Consider the following 12,791-nt stretch of genomic DNA (forward strand, 5'->3'; position numbering starts at 1 on the left):
TGTAGCAAATCATAATTACAATAACCTGTTGACTAAACCAGTATCAAATCACATCAAATCACATATCACATCAAAATTTAACCAATTTACCCGATTGCTAGCCCTAAACTTCTCCTGTCTCCTGTCTTTTTTTAGGAATGTGTTGCAGGTCTGAAAAGACAAATGGAATGAAGGATACTAGACAAACATGAAATATTTTGGGTTTATATTGTCTGCAATGAAATACAAGTCAAAGTAAATTTGGAAATCAATACTTCCTTTTTGCGTTTTCCATATGGTCCCAACTTTTTCTGCTTTGTCATAGGCGGATAGTGAAAATTTGGCTGGTTTTGCAACGGTTTGCCCCCCAGCCCCAGACACCCCCCGCCCTCTCGGCCCTCAACTTTTGAAACACTTAAGATAGCCTTCGGAAGTCTGAGTGGTTGTTTTTGCATTTCAGCAGGTTTTGGGTAATTTTTGAGCTGGAATCAGTCAGCTATATCTGGCAACACTGGCTGCGGCATGCAAAAAAGCTATCTTTTTATGCAATACGCAATTGCTCAACTTGCACTGCTTTATTTGCATGGATCGCATCATTCGCGCAGTCTCATTTGCACGTATTGTGCTGCAGGATGTCTATTCACGTTTTTGCATTGACTTAACATGTAAATCACTCGCACTTGACGTTTCTTCCTCGTCTGGTGTGAATGCAGCATTACTCTCAGGAAGTTCACCTTAGCCTCAGCAGCGGGGGAGTTTTGAGATAGACCTGAGCTTAACCTCTCCTCACCCCTTAGCCCAGGGATCCCTTGAGCTCAGGGACAGAATGCCAAACAAGCGATGTATAAATAATGAGCTGAATGTGAATTCTTGAATTTTTTACTGATGCTGTATGATGATAAAACTGCTGGGTATGTACCCCATTCCTTAAAAGATTACATGAAATATTTATGCGCCTTTGAGTTTGCGTTTAAAAAGATAAACAAAATATTTATGCCTTCTTATTAATCTAACCAGGCATAAATAGAATAACACAGCGACGTGAATCATGCCAGAAATCATTTTCCATCTCAGTGTCACTGTTTTTACCTTGTCTCAAATGAACAGAAGCGGAAGACTCGAGGAGCCTGGCACAAACAGACAATAATTGTTCCTTGGGAGTAATTGGGTTTTCAAAGCTCGCTGACACGAGAGAGACTTTTTTATTTGCTCAACCCAATGGAGTGGAGTACAGCGGCGGGCATCAAACAGACAGCACTTCTGCTCAAGCATTAATAGTCTAGAACTGCTTTTATTTTTTCTACATTTGAGCCAAACCTAGAAACGTGAATAAAATAAAAAGCCATTCTCTCTGGTTCACCGACATTGTATGTTCTAAGAAGTGCTTGTGTAGCTTAATGTTTCTCGTATGCCTAGATTTGACCATATCCTTCCTATGTGAGGGTCGAATTACAACCAAAGGCTTGAAACCATTGTTCACAGGCCAGACGGACAAGAGCAGGATGACAAACAGCAGACATTTAAGAATGATGCGGCCGCTCACCTGTAGATGCATTATTAAAGAGCGGAGGATGGAGTGCGAGCGATAACGAGCTCAAGACGCTGTAATGAGGCACAGCTCTACCTAAAGGCCAGATCCAAACAGGTTTCTGGGCAACAGCAAGTCACCTCTGCTGAGATCCGACATCAAATATTAGCATCACAAAAGAAGCCCAAACCCAAGCAGCCACAGATCTGCAGTATAATCAATCGTGGAGGTGCGGAACTCAACTTCTTAAGTATGCAAGTATTCATGGTATGGACAAAGAATTCACATCAAATAGGCTTATCATTACATTCATATGAGCAATCGGTCTGTCAGTGCCAGACATATATTTAATAGATTTAAAAAAAAATAAAGGGACTGTGTATGAAATAAGGAGAAGTAGCTTTTCTACTCGATTTTCACTCAGATGGTAACATAAGAAGCTGTATTTCTGTTTAACCCATAAGGTTAAAACAAATTGTATATTTTCAAATCATATATGTAAGGCATAATCAATGACTTGCCGTACGTTAAAGGATTTTAGTACACAACATGGAGGCTAAGCACCACACAACGCACAACGAAGTCTGATCGCCTCCACGAACACGCAGGATCAGTGTAATATTACATTATTTACAGTCATAAATTAATTATAAAAATTATCTTTGCGGTCTGCCAAAAAATACAATTAAGAATAAATAAGTTCAAAAATCCTAAAATTGACTATTAGATACACCAAAGATGAATTATATATCACATTTTAAACAACAGAGATGCAAGAAATGAGATCCAGCGGCATGTCCTGAGATTGTCTGGCTAATAAAAGCAGTTTCCTCATACATAAACTGCCAATTTGACTTTATAATAACTATATTCCCACTAGAAAACACTCCAATGCTGCAGTAGGCAGGGTTGTAAATGTGTGTGACTCTTATATTTACCCCTTAAACACAACAATGGCGGCTGAGAAAAAAAAAAAAAAAAAGAACAGTTTCTTAACTGGCAAACAGCCTTTTCTACAAGCACCACTGCAGCGTGTCACTTTCTTATGCTGCAAACAGACACCGAATGGGCTTCTCATCTGGTGTGAGACTCCCTGTAAGTCTTTAAAATCTCTATGCAAGTGATCGTACTGGTAATAATCAACTTACCAGTGTATTCACGTGGCTTGTGCTGTTGTTTAAGATGCTATTAACTTGTTTGGCCCCTGTTTAATAAGAAACAAAATCAAGGAACGAATCTGAGTAATCGCCACATACCAACGGTAGCTCGAAGGTGTTTAGGAGACAAAACAAAGCCCCAAAAGTTTACTTTTGTAAGATTCTTCAAACCAAATCAAATATGTACACTTGCCATCTACTTGATTAGGTAAATCTTACTAGGACCCTGATTTGCCGTCAGAACCGCCTTAATCCATCATGGCATTGATTTAACAAGGTAGTGGAAATATTCCTCAGAGATTTTGGTCCATTTTGACATGATAGCATTGCGCAGTTGCTTCAGATTTGTCGGCTGCACATTCATGATGTGAATCTCCTATTCCACCACATCCCAAAAGTGCTTTATTGGGTTCAGATCTAGTGACTGTGGAGGCCATTTGAGTACAGTGAACTCATTATCATGTTCAAGAAACCAGTCTGAGATGATTTGCACTTTAAGACATGGCACGTTATCCTGATGGTAGTAGCCATCAGAAGATGTATACACTGTGGTTATAAAGGGATAGACATGGTTAGCAGCAATACTCAGATAAGCTGTGGCATTGACTTGATGATCAATTGCTACTAATGCCCCAAAAGTGTGCCAAGAAAATATCCCCCACACCATAACACCACCACTACTCTCTCACTCACTCTCGCGTCTGAAATGAACAGTGGCTTGATGATTTGCCGCTGCAAGTCACTCATAGTGGCAATGAGGCTTTAATTGTTATTATCTTAGAATAACATACATTGGAATGTCATGACTGACCAATCAGAATCAAGTATTCCAGGCAGCCATGTAATAAAGTATAGATAATGGAGAAATATAGATGCACAGTAATGAACATGTGACACAAAATTGGATTTCGGCCCGCTTTACATATTCCTACATATGGATACTGCATAAAAAGACATTTCTCAGGTGTTGGGCCCAGCCATGCACACACAACATGGAATAATCACTAGAAAGAATTCAAAGTTCCATCTTTCCTCAGTGTGGTAACACAGGAACCAGTACACCACGTTGAGGAAATGAAGCAAAAACAGATCCATCTGCTGGCTGGGCACAGTTGGAAATCTTTTACACACCAAAACATCAGATCCATAAATATGTATGGAGTGGGTGGAGGTGGTAGGTGTCCACTGAAAAAAAAAAAAACTGGCAATTCCAAATGGAAGCCTCAGGTGTGGGAAGCTGTGTGAATTCATAAATGATATCTCTCATCTCTCTTTCCTTCATCATCACTTTCATGACTGTGTGTGTGGCGAGACCTGGCAGCGGACCGTAATGATTAATCGAACACATGGTGTGTGCGGCACAGGTGTGCTGTGCTGTTTCTCAGAAAACAATAAGACATCCGCTTCAACGTACAAATCATTGCAATCATCTCATTCCTCCAGTTTCGCAAACCATATTATCACTGACCTATAAATATACTCATTTGCATGCAAGTTACAATCACTTTCATCACGGTTATCATGCCACCTCTTCAACCTTCCCAAAGCACAGTGGTAAAATACACCGAAGCTACCTGGAATCTGTTTTTAACCACAGTAATTACCGTCTCCCAATGAGCATTCACTCAGAGGACAAACTCCCTGGAGAGGGAGAAGATGTAACGAACTGAAATTCCACCTTGAAAACTCTCCTCACTTGAAAGAAGCTAATGACAATTTACTTTCCTGAGAAGCAGAGTGAAGGAAAGATGATGGAGGAGAATGTCAAACTAAAGTTTTTGCATTCGTCTGAGGATCATTTTAGTGGTGCTTTAGTGGACGGTTGTTAAGATTTTAGGTGTTTTTTATTTTTAGTGTGCATCAAAGACTGTTAATTTGCTTTGGATATTTTCTTACTGGCCAACCACCATGTATGTGTGTTTGTGTGTGTATATACATACATACATATCATATATATATATATATATATATATATATATATATATATATATATATATATATATATATATATATATATATATATATATATATATATAAAATTATAACATCTAGACTAAGGTTAATGATCTGCTAAATCCTGCTAACAACATGTCAAAACATCACACAATGTGTTAATTAATGCTAAATGTGTGACAACCATCCTAAAAATGCGCTAATTCACTCTAGAAACATCGCAAACTGTTAAATCAGTGCTTCCCAAGACTAAAAAATACTAGAAACAGGATAGCAGCAGGCTAAATTATGATATCAACATGCTAGAAATGTACAAATTTACATTAAAAACATTCACAAAACATGTTGGCATTGTACTAAATCAAGCTAGAACAATATCAGAAACATGGCTGCATGCTAGATCTACAAAATCTACAAATGGTTTCCAATGTATATATACTAGTTAAATTTGCAAGCAGATTGCTAATTTATATTAGGAACATTCTAGCAAAATGATAAACAACAACATTATAATATAGCAACTACAATGCGTAAATTGCTAAAGCTAGTATAATTGTTATGCTAGAGAGAAACATTCATAAAACATGTCGGCATTGTGCTAAATTAAGCTAGAACAATATCAGAAATATGGCTATAGGCTAGATGGAATCTTCCACAGGTTTTCAATGTATACTAGACCTAGCTAAATGTGCCAGCAGATTGCTAATTTATACTAGAAACATGCTAGCAACATGATCAACAAGCAACAACATTTAAATATAGTAACTACAAAGTGTGCATCGCTAAAACTAATTATCAGGCTAGAGATATGCTCACAGTGTTCTTAGTAAAAACATGGAGGCTTCACTAACAATGTCCATAAACATTTTAAAAATATGCTGCAAAAATGCAAACAACATTGATAAAGAATGCTGTCTACATGCTATCAAAGTTTGTCATGTTAGAAACAGGCTAGACATTGAAATATGCATGTTAAATCGTGCTAACAGCATATTGTAGTGCTAGCAACATGCTAAATCAACTGGATGGATGGATGGATGGATGGATGGATGGATGGATGGATGGATGGATGGATGGATGGATGGATGGATGGATGGATGGATGGATGGATGGATGGATGGATGGATGGATGGATGGATGGATGGATGGATGGATGGATGGATAGATAGATAGATAGATAGATAGATAGATAGATAGATAGATAGATAGATAGATAGATAGATAGATAGATAGATAGATAGATAGATAGATAGATAGATAGATAGATAGAGCAACAGCAGTCAATTTTCAAATCCTTTTATATTTAGACAGTACATATACATTATTTATCACAGTCCATAGTCATCAGTGAACACTACTTAACAGTTCTTTATCAAATACTGTAACTTTCTGTAAGCTGTAAAACATTTAATCTGAGAAGCATTTGTGTTGTCATAAACAACATATGCTCAATTTTTATATGTCTTGCAGCTCGGCTATTCTTGCGAGCTGCAAATTTTCGACTCACTAAATCTTGATGAATATGTATGAATAAACTTTGTGATTTTTATTTATTTGATTTTTTTTTTTTTTTGTAAATATAATGAAAGTTTTCTCTCTGTTGTTATCTCTCTTTATCTTTCTTCCTTGAATCTAGAAAAATAATAAGGAAAAAAAAAAAACGTTTGACCTTCTTTGGGGTATGAAGAATGGGGTTCGTTCATAGAGTTGCCCACTCCTCAAGCCTGCCAGTACGGCTTTTATAATGAACGCTCTGTTCTGCTAACAGTCATTTCCCATAAAACCTCAAAAATAGAAGGCAATTATATAAACCTTGGTTAGGCTTTCAACTTCTCCCTGCCATTAGGCATTTCTGTAATTGCGGATGTTCTGGTAAATACTTGAAAAAAAAAGATTGTTAGAAAAAAGTAATTCAAAGTAAGAATCTGTAGATGGAAGACACACTGTACTTTTGAAAGTATGTTCATGATGCATGAAGCGTTGACCTATAATAACACAACGTCTGACTCTCACCTCGGGGAATAAAGAAGCCTGTAGGCAAACCTTCATTTTATTATGTCTGCCTTTACACTCCTGTGACCACAAATGGCTGAATTCTCATTTGTATTCTGTCAGGCAAATGAGAGCGTTTGGGTTTTCCACTTATCATAGTTCATTTGTTTGATTTTACATCCTCTTTGAGCAGGATGCAGTAAATATGCGAGATGTCAGGCTGAATTGGAAAGCGCTTTAGGCAGGTCTGGATTCGAATGAAGGCCTCCACTCACTACGACTTGTATGCTTGAAAGGATGATAAACTCGACAATAGATTTCTAGAATAGATTTCTGCCGTCTCGAAATCCTTTCATCCTCAGGCAGTTCAGGAGAAATTGTCAGACAAATTTTGTGTCTTGATCTTCAATGGGCATTCTTGATATGCTTTATAAACAAATGTCTAAAGACTTGTACATTTACTGTAGATTTAATCAGTTTTAAACAAACAAAAAAACAACAACTTTAATATTATCCATTAGCAAATATCGTCCAAACTAAAAAGTGCTAGACCTACATGGTACCACTAGAGCAGAGACGCCCATGTAGGGCCCGCAGGCCAAAGTTGGCCCATTGTTACTTTTGATATGGCCCACCATCAAATCTAAGATAAGAGTGAGAAGAATGGAGAAGGTAGGATTAAATGCCTTTAAAACAGATCATCAATTCAAATTTGACGTAATGTTTTTGTTGATTTGTTTGTTTTATTGCTAAGCTACAAAATAAACGAACTGCAATTAAATATTTCAATTAAATTATTATATTTTAAAATTAATTAATATTACTCGGCGACTATGCAGAAGACATCGGCGAGCACATCAAGGCGACAACTAGTGTAACTCCGTTCTGTCCTAAATGACTGTCATGTGAAGTGAAATAGGAAATTTATTGAACTTTTTTTTAGTATTATGATGAGAAAGTTCAAAAGAACAACATTTGTTTAGGATAAAATACTTTACAGATGATAGATAGATAGATAGATAGATAGATAGATAGATAGATAGATAGATAGATAGATAGATAGATAGATAGATAGATAGATAGATAGATAGATAGATAGATAGATAGATAGATAGATAGATAGATAGATAGATAGATAGATAGATAGATAGATAGAAGGACTAATAGACAGATGTACAGACAGACAGACAGACAGACAGACAGACAGACAGACAGACAGACAGACAGACAGACAGACAGACAGACAGACAGACAGACAGACAGACAGACAGACAGACAGATAGATATAGATAGATAGATAGATAGATAGATAGATAGATAGATAGATAGATAGATAGATAGATAGATAGATAGATAGATAGATAGATAGATAGATAGATAGATAGAAGGACAAATAGACAGATGTACAGACAGACAGACAGACAGACAGACAGACAGACAGAGAGACAGACAGACAGACAGACAGACAGACAGAGAGACAGACAGATAGATAGATAGATAGATAGATAGATAGATAGATAGATAGATAGATAGATAGATAGATAGATAGATAGATAGATAGATAGATAGATAGATAGATAGATAGATAGATAGATAGATAGAAGGACAAATAGACAGATGTACAGACAGACAGACAGACAGACAGACAGAGAGACAGACAGACAGACAGACAGAGAGACAGACAGATAGATAGATAGATAGATAGATAGATAGATAGATAGATAGATAGATAGATAGATAGATAGATAGATAGATAGATAGATAGATAGATAGATAGATAGATAGATAGAAGGACTAATAGACAGATGTACAGACAGACAGACAGACAGACAGACAGACAGACAGACAGACAGACAGACAGACAGACAGACAGACAGATAGATAGATAGATAGATAGATAGATAGATAGATAGATAGATAGATAGATAGAGATAGATAGATAGATAGATAGATAGATAGATAGATAGATAGATAGATAGATAGATAGATAGATAGATAGATAGATAGATAGATAGATAGATAGATAGATAGATAGAAGGACTAATAGACAGATGTACAGACAGACAGACAGACAGACAGACAGACAGACAGACAGACAGACAGATAGATAGATAGATAGATAGATAGATAGATAGATAGATAGATAGATAGATAGATAGATAGATAGATAGATAGATAGATAGATAGATAGATAGATAGATAGATAGATATAGATAGATAGATAGATAGATAGATAGATAGATAGATAGATAGATAGATAGATAGATAGATAGATAGATAGATAGATAGATAGAAGGACAAATAGACAGATGTACAGACAGACAGACAGACAGACAGACAGACAGACAGACAGACAGACAGACAGACAGACAGACAGACAGACAGACAGACAGACAGACAGACAGACAGACAGACAGACAGACAGACAGATAGATAGATAGATAGATAGATAGATAGATAGATAGATAGATAGATAGATAGATAGATAGATAGATAGATAGATAGACACGCCATTATTTCTTCAGTAATGTCTTGTATTTGTCTTTTTAATCAGTTTTCTTTAGATCAAAGTTTATAGTCTGCTTTGTCTCAGTAGTGGTTTAGTGTTTGCTTTAGAACGTCTCTCTTTTATTGCATATGGAGGAAACAAATGATAAAAATATTCCTGGAGCCAAATGCACCGAACAAGTGAGCGGTCCCTGTTGCACTCGATTGAGTTTCAGCAGAAGATATACCTCTCTGTAACCATTAATTGACACTGATTTGGGATGGAAGACAATCACATTTATATTCCATGCATTAATATAGCAGTGACGCTACGGGGAAGACAAAGTTTTGCAAGACCTTTATTGAATCAGGCCTTTTCTTTTCTAAACAGTCTCAGGAGAGCAGGGACGCAGCGAAAGCAAATTAGATCTTCTCCTCGCTGGGAGGTCATGCATCCGTACGCATCGGGCCTAAATTGCAATACCGAAAAAAAGAGGCCATTTTGTAGAACTCTGATCCCTTGAGCAATGAGTACAGTCAAATACAGCCACCGAATTATTTCCCTGTCCTGACCTCAACTCGCCAGCAACAATTACCGTCCCATTGACTTGCAAAACAGAGTTTGTATGCACTCCCTTTGGGTGCCAGTTAATTATGGCGCACACAGGAGGACTAAAGACTGATGGCGAGGAACTGAAGTTATTATCCTGACTGGATTTATATTCAGGAGGAAAATTCTCGCTGAAATTTTCCCCATTTAAAGCAACCATCATCATATTACAGCCTCCAATGTCGGATAGACACATTTAAATGACAAAACATGGAAATTCGAATAAAACTGCCATCATTAATTCAATTATTAAGACCGGTTCTAGATTTACTCAGCAGACTGAAAGAAGAGGTGTTCAAGCTCATTGTCATTTTTGGAAATATTACTCTATAGAAGCAGACCTCAAGGGAGGAAGGCTGCCTTTGCTTTAAAGGGTCCCTTTGCTATTTTTAAATATTACTTGTCCTGTATTGTGTTTGAAAGTTTGAGTTTTTGTCTTCCAGAAGAAAGAACTCATTCTGAACTTTCTGAAATGGCCCCTCAATAATTCTAGTCTTAATACGTGCTCATACTTCAAAGGAAATTGAAAAAAGTACTTAAAACAACATTATTTCATTCGACATTATATATATAGTCTTTGCTGCTGAAATATATAACTCTTTTTTGGACCTTATGGCAAATAATCAATCGAAGAAGACTTTTATACAGTTTCTTGAATTTATACATTTACAACAAAACAGCTGAAGTCAAAATAATTAGCCGTCCTGCTGATTTTTTAGAAATGATTTAGCCAATAATGTTTAACAGAGAGAGGAATTGTTCACAGTATTTCCTATAATTTTTTTTCTTCTTCTTCTGGAGAAAAGCTAATATATTTTTTTTTTTTGGCATGAATAAAAGCAGTTTTTAATTATTATTATTATTTTTTTTAAACATAGAAGCAAATACATATATTGTCTACAGAATAATCCATCGTTACACAATGACTAAATGTCACTTTAAGCTGAAAACTAGTATCTTATAAAATATCTAGTAAAATAATATGTATTGTCATCATGGCAAAGATAACATAAATTATTTATTAGAAATTACTTATTTAAACTATTTTGTTTAGATGTGTTGAAAAAAAATCTTCTTTTCGTTAAGCAGAAATTGAGGAACAAAAGATGCAGGGGGCTAATAACACAGGAGGCCTAATCATTTTGACTTTAACTGTATATATATTAAGAAACATGTGGGAAGTTTCTCTCTCTTTCTCTCCCTCTGTTTCTGTGTATTTGCTGTGGTATTAGATTACATAGGACTGGACAATTGAACTGGCTGGGGATTCTGTTTGGCCTGTTGGTTTGTGGGAAGGGTTTTGCTGATGCAGCCACTTTGTGCCTTGTTGGACTGATTAATAGCACAAAGCTCAAAGTCTTCTAAAGGGACACCGAGACACTGGGAAACAGCTAGAGATGAGGCCAGCCTCCAATTACCTTTAATAATGTGAGCTACAATGGTCATGGACAGTACCATCCTATACTTTCAGCCCTGTTTTTATTAATTATTATTTTTATGTTACTTTTATTATATTATTTTAAGCTACAGAAAGTATTTTGTTGCAATTTCCACCCTCACAAGAATAAACCACTTTAATTAAAAAAAAATCCAATTGGGCCATTATTTGTGTGGTAATTTAACATTTTATGATTTACAAACTTAGTACAAATGTATACTAAAAGAATCTGACCATTATAAATATATATATATATATATATATATATATATATATATATATATATATATATATATATATATATATATATATATATATATATATATATATATGTACATATGTATAATTATATATACTCGTGTCAAATTGCTCTCACACACACACACACACACACACACAGATGTGTGTCCCGCCAGAGACGATATACAGCCATATCGCACTTCTATACGAGTGTGATATTGCGTTTATACAACAGTTTGATGGCATAATCATGTATTTAAAAAAGAAGATCAAACACGGAGTCTCAAAAACCCTTTTGTAAGAGGAACTACTTTCTTCCACCATTCATGCACATCTGCAGCTGACGTTAGAACAGCAGCTACTTCAAAACATAACTTTAGAGCTAGTATTTGAATGATTCTCTAGAGTAATGTCTAAAATGATGACAAAACATGTGATTTTCTAAGGCTCACGTTCTAAAATTATAAGGCTATATGACATGAAACGTCATCAGTCTACATAGATTTTCCAGTATTTCTCTGTTGCAATCAGGAGATCACAACAATTAACCCCGAAAAAGCCAGAGTAAGCAAACACTACCCGAATACTATGGTATAAATACAGCGCTAAAACATACAAAAGAGAGAGATCGACTTAGAATGTCTCTTACCTGTTCTGTAATGATGTTCAGCTGTAGTTTGAAACACACGCTTAACATCAACCGTCTTTGCTCTGCTCAGTATGCAGGCTGGCCGCCAACGCGCTGAATACCTGAAATTATGAATATTTAAAATAGTCACTCTCCTTATAAACAAACTGCATAGTTGCAATCTACACAACTTCATTCTTGACTAAAAAAAAGCCTCAAAAGTTCATTATGTTGTCCAACAGCTGCAATAGTTGTCAAACTGTAGACCTCTGCTTGCCACTCATATTGGCGGAGTAATAAACAATGGTGAAGACGCCGTACGAGTGCTGATATTTCTTCAATATCTCACGGCTATCAGCCAATCGGATTCCAGAACCAAACAGAACTATTGTGCGTGTGTGTGTATATATTATAACGTAAATTATTAGATTATTATAATATTATAATTATCAAATTATTATACATATTAGACAACAGTCAGAATGGACATATAATAAAAGTTGACATCTAAGATGTGTGTTCCCTATTTTCTTTCATGTTGTATGTAATAAAAATAATAATAATAATAATTTTCACTTACAGTGTAAAAGTTAATATAATATTGTAGTTTATACAGAACCAAAATAAAAACATAACCTCTTTGTCATTTTAAATGGTCAAATTTAATACATAATGAATGAAATCTGCTAATTTTCTTGATCTCTCTTATTAAAGATAGTTTTCTCTCAAGAGAGGAGCTAAAAATAAAACTGGACTGTTTCAAGCTGTTGTTGACGAGA

General features: G+C 35.7%; 1 long non-coding RNA gene across 3 annotated transcripts in view; it reads right to left on the minus strand.

The window, feature by feature from the left end:
• The window catches only part of LOC137489281 (uncharacterized), a 380,491-nt gene that overhangs the window by 169,735 nt on the left and 197,965 nt on the right, over nucleotides 1–12,791 (minus strand). For all 3 annotated transcript variants that reach the window (XR_012399683.1, XR_012399682.1, XR_011008686.2), the window contains one exon: nucleotides 12,034–12,134. This is a non-coding gene — a long non-coding RNA (uncharacterized lncRNA). The remainder of the gene's footprint in view (nucleotides 1–12,033; nucleotides 12,135–12,791) is intronic.

This window comes from Danio rerio, chromosome 24 (assembly GCF_049306965.1).
Source record: "Danio rerio strain Tuebingen ecotype United States chromosome 24, GRCz12tu, whole genome shotgun sequence".
Taxonomy (NCBI): Eukaryota; Metazoa; Chordata; class Actinopteri; order Cypriniformes; family Danionidae; genus Danio; species Danio rerio.